This window comes from Cyprinodon variegatus, unplaced genomic scaffold, assembly GCF_000732505.1.
Source record: "Cyprinodon variegatus isolate N-32 unplaced genomic scaffold, C_variegatus-1.0 Scaffold530, whole genome shotgun sequence".
NCBI classification, from domain to species: domain Eukaryota; kingdom Metazoa; phylum Chordata; class Actinopteri; order Cyprinodontiformes; family Cyprinodontidae; genus Cyprinodon; species Cyprinodon variegatus.
In genome coordinates this window covers 507663-530371 of record NW_015150983.1, presented here as the reverse complement: position 1 = coordinate 530371, position 22709 = coordinate 507663, and positions in this window count along the sequence as shown.

Below are 22709 nucleotides of genomic sequence, written 5' to 3'. Positions count from 1 at the left end.
CTATCTATCTATCTATCTATCTATCTATCTATCTATCTATCTATCTATCTATCTATCTATCTATCTATCTATCTATCTATCTTATCATCACTGTCTGTCTGTCTGTTTCTATGCAGTATTTTTATAATTGAGAGGATTCTTTGAACAGTTATCTCTTTATCTACTCTCCTTAAATATCCCATCCGCTGAGGGAGTGTGCATACTGTGTTCCGTTGTATTTGTGCATTCTGATGCATTTGCATGTGGATGTGTATGCCTGCAGTCCATGTGTGCTGATCTGAGTCATGGTGGCATTGTTCTTTGGAGATAAGCCTGCGGGGCCCGGCCCTCTGCATCTCTCTCCTCAGGCGAATAGTGATTAGAGAAAATTCTCGATCTCTGCAGGGCACCCCTTCTACAGACACAGCCAGAAGCCTGACACCCTTAATGTTCAAACCAAGTCGAAACAAGCTGTAGTGGGTGACTTTATCTACTTTGAAATCTGATGCTAAGCCACTCCCATTGCAGTTTGAAAAGTGTAAGAGATACAGGCCCGAGATCAGTGAGCTGACAGCGTGTGCACCTTAAATAGCCTCCTGGTTGTCTCTGAGCTGACTCCACCTTTTTTCTTCTTAATAAAAAACAGTAAAACACCCAAAAAAGTTTGAATTATTTCACACAATGCATTACGCTTCACACTTAATTCGGTGTGAGACCATTCTCGTATCATGGGAAGATCAAGAGTCAATTAGTGGGAGTGGTGGGCAGCCTCGGCCAGGCGGCCAGAGCTGGTGGCAGTCTGCTGCGGACCACCACACCATGGGAACCAGGCAGGGGAGCAAAGGCGTCTAAATGAAATGCTAATACAGGCCACAAAAGTCAGGGCTCTCTAATTGGAACACAGCTGCTGCGGGGACTAGGTATTCCACAAAGTACTGCAGAGGTAGAGCAGCCAGTGGGTCACTGTGATCAGGTCATGCTGTCTCTTTGTGTGTGCGCATCTCAAAATACATGGCCTATAATGGCTGCAAGGGGGAAAATAATGAACAAAGAAGTTACTGTAAACTGTTCTTTGTTTCCTACGTTATATCAGACAAATTAATGTATAGTAAAAGTAAAGTAAAAGTAAACTTAAGAGGTAGGTCAAACAGCTTTAGGAACTACACAGATTTATTTGCCGCTAAATTTGAAAAGAGAACATTAAATTATTATTATTTTTCAACAACATATAATTTGTCCAAATTTTAAGATTTAGTAAAGATCTGAACAGCTGATTTAAATTTTAGCAATTGATATTTTATTAGTTATTTTTGTAGCTACTATAAATAACATCCAATACTAAACCCTTTCTACAACTTGGATGATCAGAAAATATAAAAGCATCTTATATTAGTAATTAATGTAATTAACAATACAAGCTATAAATATCAGCTCCTCATTATTCAGGAAGACAATACCCTCAACTTAACAAAAGAAACCACCAATTTTGCTTTAATAGGCTTAGATCCTCCTAATAACTGTGTCATAAAATAGTTCTGTGTTTAGAAAACTGTTAGTTGAAGTGTTGTACGCCATATTGCTTATTGATTAATATAGTAATTGTGATTTATTTTATTTATTATTTTTTTTCAAATCTTACTGTAACTCGTCTTGTGCTTTTTTATCATGAACATGTGTTTCTCAATTTCCATATTTGGCCCATTGCTTTTTCCTTGTTCAATGTTAAAAACTGTTTAAATTATTCAGTGATATATTTTATATTGTAATTTTCTTATCAATCAGTTTCTCAAATGCATTAATCAAAACTATTTCTAGAGTAAAACTAATGAATTTATTCTATATTAAGGTCTAAATGTCTAAAGCTCTATATATCCTTACCAGAAACAACATTCACGAACATTTAACATTGATTATTGCTGTCTTACACTGGTTACCCGTGACATTCATACTTAATTTTGTTTTATTTAAAGAATAAAGATAGAGCTTTATCAGGGTTTTATGATCAGGACTCCTCTTTTGTGGAATGTTCTGCTAGTTAGCATTAGACAGGCCTCTTCAATGCCTTCTCTTTAATATAAATGTTTGTGATGAAAAGTAATGAACACTTTGAAATGGGATTACTGCATGTTGTTTATTTCAGTTAACCTTGCCATTGTTATTAAGATGAAATGGCAACTTATTACATCACCTTTCTTTTGGCATAGTAAAGATTAGCAAATCTGTGAAAACTGGATGGTTATGATGGTAAATGAATTATAAAATGGCAAGAGTAACTGCGGGAAATGTTACCAGAACAGCCATATTAAAATCTGCAATTATATCAATTAAAACCATTTGGTATCTGGTACTGATCAGAACTCGCATCTCTTGTTGACAATTGGCAAAAGATCAGGAGAAAGGGAAAAAAACACCATGTCCTCCTTTTGGTTGTGAATTTGGTCTATATTCACTGCTCAGATGAGTTATTTTTGGAAAAGAGGATGTTACTAAATCACTAGAAGAGCTAGAGCATTGAGATGGACTGCTGAACCATTCTTAGACGTCAAGCCTCCTTTTCATCGCACTGAGCTCAGTGCAGTGTAGCTTGACATACGTTCAGATGAACACATGATTAGCTACAAGAGAAGCCTTTTCAACGGGAGGGACACAAGTCAAAATGAAAGGGAGAAATAAAAAGCATACAGTGGGTGGATATAAAGGGGGAGAGGGATGCAGAACCAAGTGGAAAATGTAATAGTCACTCATCTCTTACGCCATTTAAAGTCCACCAGGCTGTCCGTAAGCTGTCTTCTTTATGTATTAAGGCCTTCTCCTCCTCCCTTGAAATAGAAAAAGGAATTTGCACAGAATAATGCATGAGTTCATAGTGGGCGATAAGCAGGAGGCGCCTGCCTTAGAAGTCTTCTTGATTCTGCAAGGAAACTCGACTGACACAACAGTGAAGACTTAACCTCAGGTGACGAGCTGGTAGGCTTGACTTTAAAGACATCACCTGTGATAATGAGGCAGTCAAACTAGCTTATCTCTAGATCCACACTCTTTTATTTTCCTTTCAAAATTCTGAAAAAGAAAAAAATAACCCCCTTCTTTTTATTGACATCCCTCCCTTCTTTTAAATACAATATTTTACAAATAAGTTGATATCAGTTATGAGTTGCTTTTTTGTAAATGTCTTTAAAAGCAACAAAAAAATCTATAAATCCCATGAAATTCTTTATGATTCTACAAGATGTTGCAAAAACTGCTACATCTTGTAGAAACTGACACTTCAACTAAAGAATTACTAATTTATGAGAACTGGGAATTTTTCAGTCAACTAGACTACTATTGTAGAATTGGTAGTCTACCATTTACTTATCATAAAAAAGCTAACAAAAACCACAAGCAAATATTGAAGCTAATCATTTAACTAAAAAAATACCTCAAGGGCTTTTGAATATTTGAGAAGTTAACAGGGAGATCATAATAGGTCAATACCACTTGTATAAAAAATATATTTTCATGTTTTCTCCAAATGTTAAAAAAACAACAACAAACAAATAAAAGGATTTGTACATACAGGTTTCTCGTCACAATAGTTCTAATGGGGATTTATTCCTGTAAATAGGCAGTTTTTCCCCTCCACCGTCACTGTGTGCATGCTTGGTGTGAGGGTTTGCTGAAGAATAAATGACACAATGCATGCATATATCTTCTGTCTCAACATGCTCATCCAGAAGGAGCAATTATTCGATCCAGTCAGGTACCACTTCCTTAGATTGATCTTGTTTTCAGCATTCTGACTGAATGATCGGATTGAATTGCCCCTGTAAAGCCCCACCTTTGGGATCTTACTGGACCAGGTACTGTACTAAGAGTCAGAAAGAGGGAATCGAGAGTGGAAAAGTTGGAGAGCAGTTCTTAGACCAATCTTGTGCAAAAGTAAGAAAAACGCATATGGACTGTCAAAAATTCATTTGTATTGTTTCCACATTCATTTTTTGAAACCCAACCACCTGCCCCATGCAGATATTTTAGATTTTCCTTCTTACAAATCCATAAATCAAACACACCAATTCAAAGTTATTTATTTATTTATTTTTTTAGTTTTATTTGTAATTAAATGCATTGAAAGCAATAGCAAAGGTCTTGTTCAGTTATTTTACATCAGTTTCAGATATACAAGGAAAAAACGATGGTTAAGGAAAAACTTTTTCTCAAAATGCAACATTTCAAAGTTAAAAACTGCTAAATTTCCTTTGTGGTTATTTGAGTCAAGGCTATGCCAACAAGCAACAATCAAGTTTATCTGCAATAGAAATGACAGCAGAATAACCTAACATTCCCTTGCAGTGCTCTAAAATTCTTTGCCTTATTTTCAACACCTTGTTTGCTGTCAAGTTTATATCTACATCTCTGTTTTGGCTTTACTAAAAAACGAGATCTCCCTTTTAACAGTGCACATACAAAAGGAGTTATCTTCAAAATGTTGCACTATTTTAGGTAAACATATATATGGAGGCGAGCTGTTTAATTTCATTTTAAATGTTTTTTAGCTGCAGGTAGTTGTTGGTGTGCTGTACGTCCAAAACAAAGGAAATTGCTACATAACCATGAAGATTTCGAAATGGGGCCAGCATTTCCAAATCTAGGTTGTGCGATTCTTTTATGTGAAAGCTCAAAATCATTGCTGTAGCCTCTTCAACATTCCTAAAATCTGCTGAAATTTTTAAGCTCAGTGAAGCAGTGGGTAGCACTGCTGCCTTGCAGCAAGAAGGTTCTGGGTTTGATTCCCGACCAGGGGCCTTTCTGCATAGAGTTTGCATGTTTTTCCTGAGCAGGATATCAGAAACAGGAATACTTTAATAATCCCAGAGGGAAATTACTTTTGTTACATGCTCCACATACAGTTTTATATATATATATAGATATATATAGATATATATAGATATATATATATATCTATATATATCTATATAGATATAGATATAGATACTTCGGCTTCCTCCCACATTCCAAAAACTGTTAGGTTAATTGGCTTCTCTAAATTCTCCTTAGGTGTGGGTGTGTGCGTGAATGGTTGTTTGTCCTGTTTGTCTCTTTGTTGCCCTGTGATGGACTGGCGACCTGTCCAGAGTGTATCCCACTTCTCACCCGCAGACTGCTGGAAAAAGGCACCAGCACCCATCGCAACCCCAGCTGGAATAAAGCATGATGGGAAAAAAATGGATGGGTCTTTCATTTTTCAGAGTTTTACTAACACTAACTCATAAGCTTGATTCTCGTTTCTCCTGTTTGCCCTCTGATTTTATTTTGAAACTCATCTTTGAGCAGCTCATCTTTAGCCTCTTTCCCCAGGAACTGTTTCAAAACAGAAGAGTTGGACAGTGTCAGCACTTAGATATGTTGTGCGCACTGACCAGCAAAAAGAACAGGTCAGTGTGGACTGTAATTTTTTTCAAAATTGGGTTAACTGTTTTTCAGCAGTTAAAAATAATTCACTTTTCTATCAAAAGCATACAAAACCCATAGAAAAGGTTAGCAGAACAATGTTTTACAGGTGTTGAGCCTTTTGTTTTTATGAATTATAGTTATCTAGCTATTTGCTATAGGGAAGTCTTTTATTGTTACCTCTGTAGTTAAAAAACCTACTAAAGCTAATTAAGATTAAAAAGAATCACATTATGGGTATGGGACAGGAGATACAATACTGTATCTCAGGGATACCCTCACTTGCTTCATGTTCTTGATTCAATATTTGCAGCATGAGCTGCTCTATATGAACCGTCCCTTACAATCATTTTGCTCCCAACTCAATCATTTTTGTGTCATCTCTGCTGTCAACATTTATCAGCCACTTACAGGCCCTTGATGCACTCTGTATGGACATCTCTGGACGTGGGACACGAAAAACATACAGTGGGGACTGACAGATAGAAAACTGATTCTTTACAAGTGAGGGCAGAAGACTGTATCCAAACCTTCTGGCAGAACAGTCTAATATCCCCATGCTGAGCAGCTTGGTGCTATTGAGCGCGACCATGCGCGTCCGTTTCACTTCACTGCACCCAATGAGCTAAACCCATGGAACTGATGGGCAATGGGAGGCGAAGGGGAGAAAGGCAGAGGGAGGGAGAGAGGGAATGTGAATGATGTGCTGCTCTTCACTAAAGCGTGCTATTCCATCACATGAACATGAAGATTCTCCAAAATGAAAGAGAAACTGATTGGCAACTTTCCAGTCTTTCATGAAAAACTTGGAAAATGTTGCAGTTGATGTAACAATACTTTAAACGAGCTTATGTGACACTAGCTCATTCAGTAGAGTGCCTTGCGAAAGTATTCATACCCTCTGAGAAAAAACTGCAGCATGTTTTATGGCTTATTGGTGCCATCAGTTATTTTTATAGTGGGAGTGATGTATTCAGTGAATGCATGGTGTTTCCTCAACCCTTCTATCAAGGTTCAATACAACTTCCTCCCTAATGGTCTGTGTGCACCAAAGGCATTTATGTGTGCTTGGTTTTATTTAAGGGACTCATCATCACAATTTCATGCTAATTCAAATGAAATATTCTGATATCTGTCCTATGCTCTAAAAAGGGTATAAATGTTCAGTTATTATTACAGGGAAATGAAAAAAAAAGACTTTTCATTGTACAGCGTCCTCATCTCTCGCCACACACAATCTCCTGCCAATTTAACACCAACCTTGCATCCTCTTTTCCTGCATTTTGAATCATTATTCTCCATTGACCTTTGGTGGAACTGTGGATTAAAATCGCAATTGTCTTAAGGGGCGAAATTTAGCAACAGGCAAGGTGACTAAAGTCAGTCTACTCAGTCGTGATAGAATATCTTCTACCACGTTATCTAGTCAGCTTGACTTACACGCAGATAAAATGCAGTGCTGTAGCTTTCATTAGAGAGGGGTGCAAAGATTATGGCTCAATGCAGAGTTATGAATTATGCAAACCCTATGGAATGTGGTGTGGTGTGCACCCCCCTTCCCCTTCCCAATTTTCCTGGTTGCCCTAATGTGAGGAACACACCCACAGGGCATTCCTCAAGCAAACGCACCGTGAATGCACAAGTGTTTCAAATTAGCCAAACAGGCCGCTGCGGAACAACACATGGAGACGTATATTAGCCCTTCAATGAGCAATCAAGAGAGTCAGTTATTTGTTCTCAAAGGCTTTCTCTGTCAAAGCAGGAGCTTTGAAACTAGTCAGCTAGTCAGTAATATTAGCTGGATGGGTGAGTATTGGTCTATTGGTTAGAGCAGTGCGCTTATGCTCTGAGAAGGTTGTTAGTACCCAGTATGATCCGCACAGAATCTGGGTTCCTGAGTAATACCCTTAACCCCGCACTGCTCCCCGGGTGCCACAAACGGCAGCTCAGTGCTCCTCAGGGGGATGGGTTAAATGCAGAGAGTAGATTTCTTTGCTTTGTCTTTGACAATGCAATGACAATACAGCTAATCCTATTCTATTCTAAAATTTAAAAAAATTATAAAAAACATGTCAGTTACAGTATGTGATTTGTTATTGGTGATTCTGGTTCTTGCATTGCATGAAAAAGTAGAAAATGGTAATTAGTAAAAGTGTTGGGTATGATAGAAAAAAAAGTTTGGCCTGTAGAAACAAGGGCCTCGTTAAAACTATTTTGTCATATTTCCTTTAATTAATACAAGGTTTAATTTTCAATATCCAAAATTTTTAGAAAGTTCCATTGAAGTCTGATTTTTAAAATCAGAAATCTTGTCCAATCATGTTAATTAGTAATTGTACAGTTTAGGATGTCATTTCTGTTATTAATTTGATTTCTTTAAATCTTTTTATAAAGAAACGAAGATGTGGGCTCTCTCACACAGTGTGACGTGGCCAACTTTATTTTATCTTTGCCTCTTTCTGTATGTCTCCTTCTGTCTCCTTGAACCCCAGTCGTCTTCAGCAAGTGCCTGCTCACACTGAGCCTGGTTCTGCTGGAGGTTAAAAGGGAGTTTTCCTCTCCACTGTCAGTACATGTATTATTGGTGTGAGGGATTGCTTTTGAGTCAATGAGTCGATACATTGACTTGAAAGATTATGGTCTTTTTCTTAGATAGAATACTCTGAAACAATCTGACTGTATGATCTCTTTGAATTGTCTCTGTTAAGAGCATTGAGATAACGTATTGTGAATTGGCACCATATAAATAAACTGAATAGAATTTTCCCAATATACATACAGTACTATTTACTTTTTACAGGAAAAGATTAAAATCAGTGACCCTCAATGAAACCTTTGTAAGAACCGAAGCTGAAAATTCAGCCATGGTTTCCAAGAATTATTATTTTCCTAATGCTGTGGTAAAATTTGTGGGCGTATTTTTTCTCACTTAAAGATTAAACTCATTTTAGATTCTAGAAAACACCTAATTATGAATAAGGTAGATCTTAATAACTGATACTTTTGCCATTCATTTTTCAGCTTTGTGTTCGACTATATCTTAACCCTGAACTCAGATCTTAAGCACTGCCTATCTGCTTGAGGAGCTGAAGTTAAATTTGACTCCGAAAGGAAAACTACCTGTAAATGCTGTTCAGGAGACGATGACAGATGGTGATTATGCCAGAACAAGCAATAAATACTTAGAGAAACCCGAAACAAAGATGACAGTATCTATATAAGCGTTTATAGCCAATAATTGTGAACTATAAATGAACAAGAACTGTTATGGTGTGATGTATAATTAATTTAACTCCAGGGAAGGAACACTGCACCATAGAAATGTCTTTATAAATAATGTAAAAGTTTTCATTATATATTTTTACCTTTCATTCTTTATACATATTTTGTTTTACATTTCTGGATTCTAGACTTACCAGAAGGATTCTTTTATCCTAAATATCATGAACTGCAGTAAGAAATCTAAGTAAAATTTCCAGTTTTACAAATACAATGATCTAAGTTTAAATAGTTTAACAAAATGATATTTCATTTTCATTTTTATTTTGGAAACCTTCTATCTTTATATCAATATTTTTCAATAGTTTAAAGGCAAGCCAGCTTTTATTTATATGTGTGTTTATTTATATGTTAAGCAGGAGAGACTCCTCCTGACCTCACATCCCTGCAACCATGTAAGACATATTGATGGCATGTATTTTTTAATATAACTCTCATACATAAGTTCAGCGTATTTTCTAGTAGTTCATTGTGTTTGTTTCCTCCCTTTTCTCTTGCATCTCTGCTTTTGCTCTCCTGACAAAACATATGGATACATGACATGAATTTCGACAAATTCGGTTGCAACAATCTATGCAGAGCAAAAACACATAGTTTTACAATTGGATAAATAAAATCACATTCAAAGGTTGTATTTTTTTCATTTTTTGATGATAATAGTATTATATAATAAGAATAATACATTTTCAGCACTTTTAATAAAACGAATATACTTTACAAGATTATTGAAAGCTTTAAAAATTGGTGGTGGATCTTGAAGTGGATTTGTTGCTTTATGGAGCCAGTGAAGAACTTTGACTTTTAAAGAAGACTCTTAGTCTCTCTTCTTTTTTCCAATATCCTGGCTGTGAGTCAAATAACCAAACACACAAACTCATGCACCCACATGAGACCAATTCAAAGATTTGAATAAATTAATACTTCTGATAATACAACCCTTCTAGATCTCATGACACTATGAGAAAAAGTAAAAACAGTAGCAGATTTCCTCACCATCTGTTACAGACCCACGTTTTTCTCAAAGACCGTAACTACCAACAGTTCTAATTACAGTTGCGCATAGGACTTCAGCAGTGCTGTGACCATCCAATAGCAGACCCGATTCAGTGGCACATCAGATGTTTGTAAAGTGAGCTTCTCAGGAGTGAAAGCGTGGACAGCCAATCACACAAGAAAAGAGAGAGGGCCAATCAAGAGCTTGAGGACAGTCTGAACTCAGGGAAGCATGCTTCAGCTTGAGCTGCAGTTCTCCGCTTGGTCCTAGTGCTAGACATGTGTCTAGGTACTGTACCTAACATTGTTTTTGGACAGTGAAAATTTCAGGGGACCACAACGGACTTTCGAAAAAGTACAGGGGACATGTGCCTTGTGTCTGCCAAAAAATTACCTCCGTGCCTCCGACAAAGGTTACTTAAGCAACCAACATCCCACTCCACCCTCTTCTTGCCTGTGGCTCTTGGGCTTAATAGGGGATACATGCACCGGTTTTCAGCTAAGGCTGCGGAGGTGAGCACCAAATCTTATCCGGAGAGTAATCTTTGTTTGCTGACTGAATGAGACAGCATTTTGCCTACAATTCAGAAGGACCTGAACGTAGTGACTGTCTTTTCTTGCAGTTCAAACCAAGTTGAACGCAATGTTTTGTGAACCTGCCTGCTCGAGCAAATGACAACCTACCCAGTTTCATCTGTTCCACCCCACATTTGCCGCCCTGGTGATATAATGTACAGCTGTGTGTCGTCAGCATTGATATGGTAACTAAAATCATGGTATTTCAAGATCTGAGTTACAGCTAGCTTGTAGATATTGAATAAAAGGAGCCCTATGTTGGAAGCTTGGGTAACGCCACATGTGATTTTGTGCTCCCTGATGAAAAACTACCTACTGAAACTAAAAAGGCCCTGTCAAGTAGGATGGACAGGATGTGGTGACTGGGTTTTGCACATTTGGTTCTGTTTAAGTTATCTTTTTGAATTTTCATTGGTTTAATTTCCATTTTGTGTTATTTTCTGGTTGTATTTGAGTTCTTATGTGGTTCTTGTTTACTCTCTGTTTCCCTCTTGTGTCAGTCTTCTTTGTCTAGCTCCCTTTTAGATCCTTCTGTGCACACCTGCCTCCCAATCACTTGATTACCCCCAGTCTTTGTTCTGGTTGGCATATATACCTCTCCTCTTCAGTTACTGTTTGCTGGTTTCTCATTGTTTCTTAGCTCCTCATGTGTGTTTTCCCTGATGTCTCCTGGTTGTTTTAGGCTTTCTGTATTTTGCTTTTTGGACTTTTGGTTCTTTTGCCTTGGATCTGCATTAAATCTGCAAGAAACGTCCTCAGCTTCTTGCTTCTGTGCTCTTAAAACCTCCAAAAAACCTGAGATCAACAAAGGCATTGTCTGTGCTTTAGTGACATCTTAATGGAAGATGTTGAAACAGCTGGTCATTGTTAGAAAGGTTTAACATTTTTAGGCTTGCATTCTATAAATATATTTTTTAACCTTCTGAAACAAATTTTAAGCTTCTAAAGTTTTTTTCTCAGATGGTGATGGTACCATAGAATATATAATGGAGAATCATAATCAATTAATTGTATTCTGTTTTTTTTTCATTTAACCATAAATCATTCAGTATTAAGATGTAAGACATGTTTATTGTATCAAAACACTTTCAAAATATTTTAACATTTTTAAATTCATTTATTTATAATGTCATTCCTTACTAGTAAAGATCAGAACTTTAAGCATGATATTTAATGAATAAACAGCAATAGATGGCTAAAAAGAAATGAGAGCTTTGGCAGTGATGAGTCCATTAATTATGCTTTCGAGTCACATTCCTTTTAGCTCACAAACACTAACAGAGTTTGAGTCTTGCACTATTTTTGAAGTGGGACACACTGTGAAAACACAATGACATATCTGTCAGATAATCTACACTTCTTCACCTCTACAGCTCTTATGGTGCTCCATCTGTCTGCCTAACTGTTAGTGTCTTCTTCTTCTCCTGCACTCTTCTTTACTCTTTCTGCTAATTATAAAGTTGCATCATCAAGCAACCTCAAGCCAACTAATCCAAATTATTTTTGGTAATAGATTGGGGGAAATTTTAACATTCACACAATAAAAAAACAAAACAAGTAGTACATTGAAATTTGTTTAATTTATTCCCACTTCAGTATCCTTGAAATACCCACAGCTTACTCAAGCTGGAAACCTCTAATTGCGAGCTTTCTATGCATGTTCTGTCTTTTAATCTCCCACCCTGTTAGTATAAATGAAGAAACATATAACAGAAAATATTTTTATTATAGAGGGGAATTTATATAACAGTTGGCACTGCAAAGCAAATTGGCTCGTCCACGTTTACTTTATTAAGAATATTGGACGTTTCTGTAGATAAATTGCATACAAAAGATATAGAATGTTCCTTTATTGTTATAGTTTTGGATCAAAACAGACAAATTGCTCAGAATTGTATCTAGATTAATAAGTACCCTAGTTCCAACTTTATTCTGCTCCTTTCTGATACCTATGTAAATTTACCATAGATAGTCACAATTCCTTCTAACCCCTCTGTAATTTATGAATTCTGCATAAAAAGAAAACCCTGCTAGTACAGCTACCTTTATCAGGTTAAGTAATTCATAGAAGATAATATGAATGATAAGCCTGCATACTGCAACTTTATCAACAGGTTGGAAAATAGGAACCATGCAGCTTTTTTCTCACTTACGTAGGATGTATTCAGTTGAATTGCATCACATGTTTAATGGTAAAAGCTATTTAAATATATATAATTGTCATTTTGGCATCATCATAAACATGGTTTTAAAACAGAAGATCTAAATGACTATGTTGGCAGAATCTTTTCTGGATGCACATTTACAACTTAAGAGATTTTATTTACTTGTTAGTAGATATATAAATATACAGTACAACACATATCAAACTCTATTCATCTTTGGTAATGAAAAGTCAACAGATATACTCTCTATTAAACTTTACACTTTACACATTAGTCCTTTTCAGTTCATAGTTGACAATAAACAGCCAGCCATGGTCAAAGATATGATGGACAATTTTTTAAGAAATGGTGGTAAGAACCTCTAACTTTTTTGAATAACTCTGCATGCACAAGACCATACTCCCGCACGTCGTGAAAGAACCTTTTATATTTTCATATTTGAGAGGTTTATATATTATCATGATAATCTCTTTTGGAATAGGGGAACGTTGGCTTAGTGGTTAGAGCAGTGCACTTGTGCTCTGAAAAGGTTGCAAATATCTAGTTCGATCCTCACAGCCTCCTCTATGTGTTCCTGAGGAAAACCTTTAACCCCACACTGCTTCCCGGGTGCCACAGAATGGCAGCCCACTGCTCCCCAAGGGGATGCGTTAATTGCAGAGAGTGAATTTCCCCATAGTGGGACAATAAAGGGATTTGCATACCTGCATGTTTTGAGGAGCAAAATTACAAAAATCTAGACTCTGGGTTTGATAGGCTTTTATGGTCTCGTTGGAGCAGTATGCAGTGCGTCAGTCTCTTGATCTGAAGCTTGTGATTTCAACTCTCACATGTGACATTTGTTTGGCAGCCTAGTAATAAGGGTATTGCGCTTGGAAACCAGCGCAATACCCTGGCTTGGAGAGGTTCTGACCTTAGGCCTCACTTCCACAGACTGCCACCCTGGGTCCCTAAGCAAAGACCCTTAACTCCGCACTGCTCCCCGGGCGCCACACAATGGCAGCCCACTGCTCATCAAAGGGATGGGTTAAATGCAGAGTTCAGGTCCTTGCTCTGTACTTGTGACAGTGTAATGGCAATAAAAAAAAGAAAAAAAATCTGGAAAAGGTGAAAAAAATAAGGTATATTTATTTATTTGTTTGCTTGTTATTAAACTTTGGTTTGCAGATAATGACAGAAAATAATTTGAAGCAGTTCCGTTCTTGTTTTGTCTTTCCAGTCCCTATGACCCCTGAGCTCTTTGGCAACTGGCTGCTGTTGATTTTAGCCCACCATCAATTCATTTTAATCACGACGAGCAGCACCAGGGAGCGGCGTGCTAATTGATTGGCAGGTATTTGCATATACAGTATGCAACAAAATGTCACGAACGGCCTTGGTGGTGACCTGTGTGGGCTGCTGGCAAAACAAACTGATGAGGGTAATTTATCATGCAGCTTGTGCTCTACTGAGCAGGGGCAGCCGCACCCACTATTGTTAGCATTGTCAGTCACTTGTCACGCTGCGGTGGGCACGACGAGAGGAGAGATGAGTAAACACAAGGGGAGATGGAAAGGGAGTTATAAAGATGGAGATGGGAGAAATAATTCACTGATGTGTGATTCAGGTAGTGGTGAATATAATCATTCAGGCTCCAGCTATTGATTATTCTCTGGTCGGTTTTAGCTTTGGGAGTCAAAATTCAAAAGGGAAAAATACAATATCAAATAGCTTTTCAATTGGGAGGGCTTTTTTATGATTTGTTATAGTTTAGTATGATGAGGTCAAAGTCAACAGCAAATTGTTTTAAGAAATAAACAAATCAGCTAAGATGTTATGAATATCCCAGTTCTGATCAATGCAGTAAAAACATAGATGACATTACAATGATGCAAGAATTATTAAACATTAATACAGATGACTTGTTTTTTGTTTTTTTTTTCTTCATCTTTCAGATTAAACTTGGTCCATTATCGGACAGAACAGAACAAATAAAAAAGAACCAACAGACCTGGCCACATGTAGACAAAGAAGTTAGCTGAAATAACTAAATGAAGGTTTGGATTGGCCTAGTCAATATGTCAGTATGTCTTTTGGTTTAAAAGGCAGTTACTTTTTCACATGAAACTGAGGTTTGTGCTAAGCCTTTTCCTAAAATCATGGAAAAAAATAAGTCAAATATTTAAAATACTAAATTTTGTATTTACTACTTTGTATTTATTTACTGTAGGTATGGGTTTGATTCCCAGCCATAATCTTTCTGCACTGATGTTCTACTAATGGGTTCTCTGAGTACTCCAGCTTTCTCATACAATCCAGTTCGGTTAATTGTTATCTCTAAATTGCCCTTAGGTGTTCGTCTGTGTTGCCCTGTGATAGACAGAGGACCTTTCCAGGGTGTAACCTGGTCTTTTGCCTGTAGACTGCAGGAGATAGACACTGGCCCCACAGTGGCCCTGATGGATAATTGGAAGAAGATGGCTGGGTCTTTTTTATCTTTTGTAAGCATTATTGTATGGTATTATGGCATTATTATTGTATTATTGAAGTTTATTTAATTGATGTGACTTTCAACAAGTTTCCTGAGTCTCATTAGTCCCTTAAATTAACCAATCTAGGTATCATTCAACAACATGAAAATACTAAAAATATAATCAATTAGATTGTAAAAGAAATATCCTGTATCTATTTGTATTTATATTTCCTTTACAGGCTATAAAAGAAGCATTTAGGGTTTTCATTAAATCCTCCAGCATTCAGATCACAATGCATCATTGGTATCTATGACATGAATGTCAAACATGGCAAAACACTTTGTAATGAAACATTCTTTTTCCTTCTTCAAACATAAAAAAAAATCCAATTTAGACCGAAACGGTCTTGTTTGCTCTCAAACAGCAAGCATTTAAAAAGTCCTGCTCTTACAATGAAGCCACATTGTTCACACACCATCAGTTTTATTTGTTTCCTTCTCACCACAGAGCTGGCCTCCTGCTGTTCCTTTGCAAATGTCCCTTTCTTCTTCAACACATTTAAAGCCCTTGGTCCTCTAAAAAAAAATACATATATAGATAACTCATAATTTTTTCAATTTTTCTGATTTTAGCCAGTTGTTTCATTGAAAGAATATTTCCTGTGCAAATATTTCAAAAACATAGTAAAATAAACTTTTAATGCTTTATGACATCATGACTACAAGTTTCAATGCATTTACCAGGAACCATGTTATTCTTTAGATAAAGACATTTTTCTTAGAAATGAAACTCTGTATAGTATGGCAAGCATTTGCAATTTCTTTTTTTGTACTCCTAAATGCTTCCTTTTACAAGCAAATGCATACAGAAACCTAAGAAGTAAACGGTGAACAATTATGAAATCTATTTTTTTTAATCTATCTAGCTTTTCTGTGGAAACCTCAGAGGTTTAATAGAGGACATTGGTGAGCAAATTTGAACACCAAGAAATACCCAAATTTAGGACATCAAAATAAATAATTTGCAAATGGAGTTTCTAAGCATTAAATATATTTAAGTACACGTTGGAAACAAATGGTATAAGGTTTGTTATGTAATTTGTCATTTATAAATGAGTAGATAAGATATGGTTTGTTTTGCATAAATCATTGTGTAAATACGTTTATGAACATGTGACTGAATTCAACCTGAAGATACTCAAACAAAGAAAACTTGCAATTAGAAAATATTCAGTTTATTTATACAGGTGGCACAATCATATCCTTCAAAATATTTGTATCTAAGGAAAACCAGCTGATTGCGAGGACTCATTAACTCTCAGCAACTCCTTGCTCTGAGCATGCATTAAGCGACAGTGGAAAGGAAAACTCCCTTTTAACAGGAAGTACTGTAACCTCCAGCAGAACCAGGCTGAGTCAGAGCAGGCATCTACCGGGGGCTAACTGGGGTTCCAGGAGACAAATGAAGATGAAGATATAAATGAAGTTCTTTGGCACTTGGGCCCCTGCTTAAGACTTCGTTGTTGTGAATCAACAGACGCTTGGATGAGTAACCTAGAAAAAGATTAGAGAAAGATTCCCCCAGAGCCTGGATGCTGGTGGTGGAATTGGCCAAAGGATGAGGGGTACTGAGAATGAGGGAGGAGATGGGGTGGAGGAGGGTAAAAGTTTGCTTGTGTGCGGGAAGGAGAAGCTGGGCCTGCAGCTTGGGGATCTTGTAAGACAATTGGCTTCGGGGAAGTCAGTTGATTTGCTAGAGCTGAACGAGAGACAAGGCAGGTGGTTTAGTTGAAGCTGATAAGAGTCTTCAAGATCTAATTTACGCTTAATCTTCATTACCTTGAAAACAGAAAAGCAAAATAAAGTTTCATATAAGTATGGGCTACTTACAATTCTACCTCATAAAATCATATACAGTATGATATTAGCTGATTTTTCTAACATTTTAAATTATCCTCTCATTTATTGCAACTGGTATTGTGCAAAATTCACATTATATACATTTTCTAACAGTCATATGTGTCCTGAAACCTGCATATGAGGTTCACAAATGAAAACCAAAACATTTCACCTCTCTCACTGCCTCTCCTCACCTCTTAGCTTCTGCTCAAAATGGTCTGTTTGAAAAGCATTATGATGTTATAAGGGGACATAAGCTTTCCAGAGCGGTGTGTAACAGCCCAGGTTGTGGAGGTGCAGCCTATAGGAGGACAGGGGTGTGGAAGGCCAAAAAAGCTTGTCCAGACTAGGGCTCAAAAATTAGATCTTTGGTGCATGTTTTCTGCGTAATCTGAAGGAATTTTATTGCACAAATGGCAGAAACATACTTTGGGAGTCTCATTGTCATTTTTTATTTTTTTTCATATGTAAAATAATATGGGAGCTTTAAGGGTAACATGTCCTATACTTAATTATGAATTGGACCAGAAGGATTTCTTCTGTTTACAAAAATCAAACTAAGTTAATTTAATCTGATGATAAATTTTGCTTAGGGAATTTTTGTTTGAGTGACATTTTGCACTGATAACTTTACTCGTATTTGACTATAATATTTATCTCCGTTACTGCACTTTCCTTGAGTTAATTTCTTTTGGACTACATGTATTTTCACCTCTGCATAGCACCAAGTGCCATACTTTGTTTTTAAAGATCTCTAAATTAACTTTAATGTAAGAATTTTTAAAGTGAGCTCAGTCTGTGAGTTGTAGCATCGTGCATTGAGGGTCTTTGTCTTTAAAATTCCCATTTTATGCAAAGCAGTTGATGCACTAAAAGAGAACCTTGGGGAAGCTACATTTATTAATCATCCTTTTTATGATCTTTATAGGTTTGGGTGTTTGTGAAACATCAATAAAAGTGTAGTTTGTGACTGTATGTTATTTTTTATACATAAGCAGCTGAAATTATGTGGTATCTTGTTCTTGTTTTACCAAAATATAGTTTTCTTTAAGCCCCCAGTGTACAGAAGGCTTGGGATTCATATATCAAGTTATCATGGACAACATTATATCTAGAGTCTCAATAGAAATATAGTTAGGGTGCTAAAGAATACAATGCCTCTCATTAATCGAGGGCCAGATTCACTGTGATAACAACAGGTCCGAATCCTGAGAGAGGTTTTATTTTTTGACCAATTAGCTACCCTTAACAACCTATTGGCCATGAAGTTATCTCTGCAGGGACGTTTATCAGACCCAAGCTCTATTAAATCAGCTCACTGGCTGAGCAGTTATGCACCATCATAGAGCTTGGAATGGTTGGCCCTGATTGATGTCATTGCAAAATGCCAAGTAATGACGGCTGTTATTTCACATCTCTATACTGCAGATTTTTTATGGGTGCATCTATCTGCTTTGCATACATGTGACTTACTTGCTATAGATTGACTGTAACTGTTTTTTTTTTTTTTATGCCTGATTCTGTGAAATACAATTTCCACAGATATGCTAGTCGGGATGATTAGGATAATGCTCAAGGGTGGAAGCTGTTCTGAATCTAAAATGCGGTGTTAGCGTATTCGTGGTGTGTCATCAGAGGGGTCACAGGGCCTGGCAATAGATTCTGTATAATCCAGGCTTATGCAAAATAATTGTAATGGCTATAAACTGAGCATGACTGTATTCAAATAAACAGATGAATCATTTTATAAGGTTAGAAGTTATATTGGTAAGAAATATGAATGCTGTAGATTATATTTTTTTTAATAGATTCCATTCCATCTTGTTGTTTTAGCCTCTAGTTTAACCTTTGTGTATTTTCAAAATGCTCCATTATAAAAATCAAAAGTGTATGTTAAATTGTACAGAACAGCAACTATATACATTGCAAGCTGACATATTTAACTTATTTTGAAAGTAATCGGAAAGTATTTCCTAACTGTGAAGTGGCATTCACATTAGGTCCATTCAAATTTCCATAAACTGTGAGCAGATTCCCTGGCACTGTTTATGAAAAGCAGTAACCGTGAATGCATGGCTTATTAAAGGTAACATCCTGTTTTAGTTTTCTAAGTGTTTTAAGCCATAAAATATTGTTTTGGTGTTTTCTGACCAGATTTTGTTCTTCATGGTGTTTGCTGTGACTTTGTTGGAAAATTTTATGCCTCCTTATCATATCTGAGTTTTACTAACTCATTCATGTTAAACATAGAGTTGAAATTGGTAAACATGAGTGAAAGCCCCCAAAGTACCAAAGTTAAAAGACAAACAAAATTAAACTGAAATCACTTAGAATTGACAGCGCTTCGCATTTTATATACACAATAGCAGGGACCAATGTGCAATGAGAGGTGGCCGAAAACGAATCAGAGACAAAACCAGTTTAGGGTCAGTCTACATTAATCACATTGTACCACCAGGAAAATTAACGAGCATAAAATCCACATGTTATGGTTCAAGCCCTTTTGGGACTCTGAGTTTTCAGTTTTCAGTTATACTGTTTTGTTGATCTTTGTTTTATTTTTTATTATATTCAAGCAGTCCGTTGCCCACTTGTGCTTGTTTCCTTTCCCCTTGGCTTCCTTCTAGGTAGTTCCACTCGCACCTCCTCCATATTTAGCCCATTAGCCAATCCTTTGTTCTGTTCCCCTTATGTACACCAGCTCTGCAGTCACTCAGTGCTGGTCCCTTGTTGTGTTTTGCTGCTTCCTCATCTCTGGCCCCACGGTAACCACTGCCTCCTGATCTCTGCATTTGGGTCCTAAAGAACCTCCACCAAACCGTGACACCATATTTACCAAATATATCGAGACAGACTGCCATCTATTGTATCTTCTCTCACTTTTTTTTGTCAGGGTCGCAGTGCGAATGGTATCTATCTTTGTTTGTCTATGGCCGAGAGGCCAGGTAGACCCTGGACAGGGTGCCAGTCTGTCACAGGACAACATAGAGACACATGAAGACACACAACCATGCACACACACACTCACATCAGGACAGTTTAGAGAAGCAAATCAACCTAACAGTCCAAATTTTGGACTGTGGAAGGACGCCACGGTACCCGGAGAGAACCCATGCATGAACAGGGAGAACATGATCCCGCAACCTTCTTGCTGCAAGGCAACAAACTGCTCCACCGTGCAGCCTGCATAGACAGATTGGATCTTCATCAAGGTCTCGCTAATAAATTTACACATATCTATACATCTATGTTGTCTAAATTCTTAAAGGTTCGGCATAATAGACACACTGAATGTTCACATTTTTACTGTAGTTTTGTTTTCAGTTTATTGTTAATATACTGACAACTGAAAAATCTACTTACAAGGTTCCACCTGTAAGAGTATTGCTGCTGCCACCCCCTGTTTTAGAGGCAAACTGATTGTTTGTTTGGAGGTTGTACAGGATGTTCCAATGGGAACAACAAATCACAACGTGGGGGTGACCACTGATTTCAGCCATGGCCACTCCTACCTCTCCCTCTAGTTTGGTCGCTGATTATCAGACTAATGAAAATTTCTCAATCGTTTTTAAGTAAAAAAAGGTGACTTTTAATAGATTAAATTCTTAAGTAGGGCTAAAACAATCAGATTAATCGTGATTAATCGATTATTAAAAAAATATCAACTAATTTGGTAATGATTGATCATTAACTAGAGTATAGAGACTCTTAAACATGTCTTTAGCTGACAGAGCAACCCATTTAGAACAGTAATTATACCAAGATTATAAAATATATAAACAATACTGAATTTGATATAAAAAAATAATTGTTTCATCTGTCACTATGCTCTATCCAGAACTCCACAAGTGGAAAAGTTTGCGTTTCAACTGGTTTAATTTTGTAAAATGTCTTTTTAAGGAATCATTGACAATTCGATTATTAATTGATTAATCAAATAAATAAACAACAGATTTATTGATATGCATATTATTCGTTGGTTGCAGCCCTAGACTTAAGTAGGGGGGAGTTGTGGCTGGGGGCGTGGTGGCCTATTGGTTAGAGCATTGCTCGTGGGTCCCAGAGGTACTGAGTTCAAACTCCACTCACACATACTGCCACTGTGGCTCCCTGACAACCCCACAACCCCACACTGCTGCACAAGTGACTCACAATGGCAGCCAACTGCTCCCCAAGGGGATGGGTTAAATGGAGAGAGTTAATTTCGTTGCTTTCTACTTGTGACAGTGTATTGACAATAGAGTTTAATTCTATTCTAGGTATTGCTATGAACATTTCAAAGGTGCTCTGTTAAAGTTTTGTCACAAGAACCTTTAAATACTTAGTCCATTTCTTTCATACATTTTCACTGCTAGGTCTAGACTCAGAGAGATTACGGTATGATACCTGTAATTTGGAATGTAGATCCCCACCCTAATACCACAACAGCAAAGTACAGAATGTGTTTAAAAAGAGAGGATTCAGTATTATTTTAGATTCTTTAAAAGTAGTCATGGTTTAAAAGTTGAGTCCTTCCAAATAATTGGGTTATGTGTAGCTGAAGCAGAATTTAAATGAACTGCGATTTAATTGCGTGCAGGTGAAAAGGGAGTAGAGCTCCAGTAAGGAAAATGAAAAATATAATTTTTTTAGTAATAAAATCATAACAGCTGCACTTTTTAAGCTATTTAGAATTACTACCCTTGAATGGTAATAATACAAAATTCAGCAGCTCCCAAAAGGTTGCCAACATTTCGAATCCAGCATGTTTTACCGCAGAGAGAATTTTGAAAAGCTTCCTCTAACCAGCAAAACACATTCCTGAGTGAATTTAAAACACTCCTAGGAAGGATAGGCAAATTGAACATGACTCATATGGTACACAGAAATTTCAGGTACAAAACAATCACAACTGCAGAAATACAAAATAAGAAAGGTACAAAATTACCAGCACTGTCTGGATGGTATTTGAAAAACAAGTAAACATTTATGTGTAGAAAATAGTGTTTGGATTATTACATCTCGCTAAGACTTAGGCAAGGTGTGTATACGTACAGTATGAAAAAAAAAGACTGGATTTGGTGTATCCAACAACTGTAGCTGGTTTATCTTAAAATGCCATTATTCTCCTCCCCTACCACACAATGTGTGCCAAGAACGACACATTTGCCTCAAAGCTATTTGTCTGATAAAACTTATAGACGTAGTTTATCACCAGTGGTCGTTTATTTTAAGTGTCACATTATTTTCACCACAGCTCTAATCCAAAGCCAACATAAAACCATCAATAGAAAGAACAAGCCATGTTTTGATCCTTTTATTTCATGTTGTGATGTTTATTGCCATGAGGGATGATGCGAAAAAAGGGAAGGAGAATAGAAGGTCTTGTTCTGCAGCATACCTCAAATCTCCTGTTAGCATTTTCATAACATTCTTGTAAAGCTGGACTTTGTCTTTATAAGGGCAGCAAGCAGCTCACAATTGCTGTCATTGTATTGGCAGCGTGATGGCACAATGATCCTTTTATTGGAACGATAAAAATCTGCCTCAGTTTCTTGCACAGAGGAGCCCATTGTTTTGAGGATTAAGTGGGATTAGGGGTGGATGTTGGTGACTGAGGTGCTTGAGCTGCATGACCCTTTCGCTAATCATTATGAGACATATAGAGAACTCAAACTCCTAAATCCCAAGATTGCATTGTCTTATCAATTATTCATGACTGACACCAGCAATCCAAGTATTAGGAGACAAAAAGAGCATGAACACTTTGTGACAACTAAAAAAGTCCCAGAGAAGAGAGCAATGAGTGCTCACTGATACACATTGTACAATACCATTTATAAGTGGCTCAAAAGTAAAGTTTCTATAAGCAGTCATCATTTTAAGCTTTTAATCTGATCAAAATCTTGGGTTATAGAACAAAAAGGTTCTTTGCAGCTCCGTTTATACAGGGTCAA